The sequence below is a fragment of the Arachis duranensis genome, chromosome 10 (genome assembly GCF_000817695.3).
Source record: "Arachis duranensis cultivar V14167 chromosome 10, aradu.V14167.gnm2.J7QH, whole genome shotgun sequence".
Taxonomy (NCBI): Eukaryota; Viridiplantae; Streptophyta; class Magnoliopsida; order Fabales; family Fabaceae; genus Arachis; species Arachis duranensis.
This window is the reverse complement of record NC_029781.3, coordinates 4,057,378-4,058,562: the sequence shown is the minus strand read 5'-3', so window position 1 is coordinate 4,058,562 and position 1,185 is coordinate 4,057,378.

The window sequence follows — 1,185 nt, the reverse complement described above, 5'->3', positions numbered from 1 at the left end:
GCTTGCCACATTTTAAATAGAACAATCATAAGGAAATTTTTAAAGAAAACCCCTTATAAACTTTGGAAAGGCTACCCACCAAACTTAGATTACTTGCACATCTTTGGATGCAAATGTTTTGTTCTAAATAACAAAGAAAATTTGGAAAAATTTGATCCAAAGGCTTATGAGTGCTTATTTGTAGGATATTCCACAACTAGTAAAGCATATAGGGTTTATCATCAAGATGCTAGAATTATTGAAGAGTCCATACATGTTACATTCTGTGATACTAACTTGGTGCAAAGCATTTTGGAAGATGGTGATGCAGGAAATCAGGCTCAAATGAAAGATGAAACTGCTCAGAATCATGACAAAGAAAATTCTGGACAAGCTGAACCAGAAACTGCAAATGTTGAAAAATCAAGAGACAATTCCATTTTGTCTCATGAATCTGAAGGAAACTCTGCAGACAGCAGCTCACAGAATCCCTTGGTGACTGAATCCACCTTCAAGTCTACCAAACCTCGTGAATGGAGATTCTTGAAGAATTATCCTGAGAAATTTGTAATTGGGGACGTCTCTCATGGAGTGCAAACAAGGTCTTCCACTAGAAAGGAAAATGAAAGTTCAAACGTTGCCCTTCTTTCACAAATAGAGCCTCAAAACGTCAAGGAAGCACTAAATGACCACTCTTGGGTTAAAGCTATGGAGGATGAGCTTCTTGATTTTGAAAAGAACCAAGTGTGGACTTTGGTTCCAAGGCCAAGTGGAAAGAAAGTGACCGGCACCAAGTGGATATTTCGGAACAAGTTAGGAGAAGATGGTAGCATTGCAAGAAACAAGGCAAGACTAGTGGCACAAGGATATGACCAAGAAGAAGGAATAGACTTTGATGAATCCTTTGTCCCTGTTGCCCGAATGGAAGCCATAAGACTTCTCTTAGCTTATGCTACATTTTGTGGTTTTAAATTATACCAAATGGATGTGAAATGTGCATTTTTAAATGGTGTGATAGATAGAGAAGTATATGTGGAGCAGCCTCCTGGTTTTGAAAATAAAGAGCATTCTAATCATGTTTTTAAATTGTCTAAAGCTCTCTATGGTTTAAGACAAGCTCCTAGAGCTTGGTATGAGAGACTTAGCACTTTTCTTTTGAAAATTGGTTTTCAAAGAGGCACCACTGATACAACTCTATTTATCAAG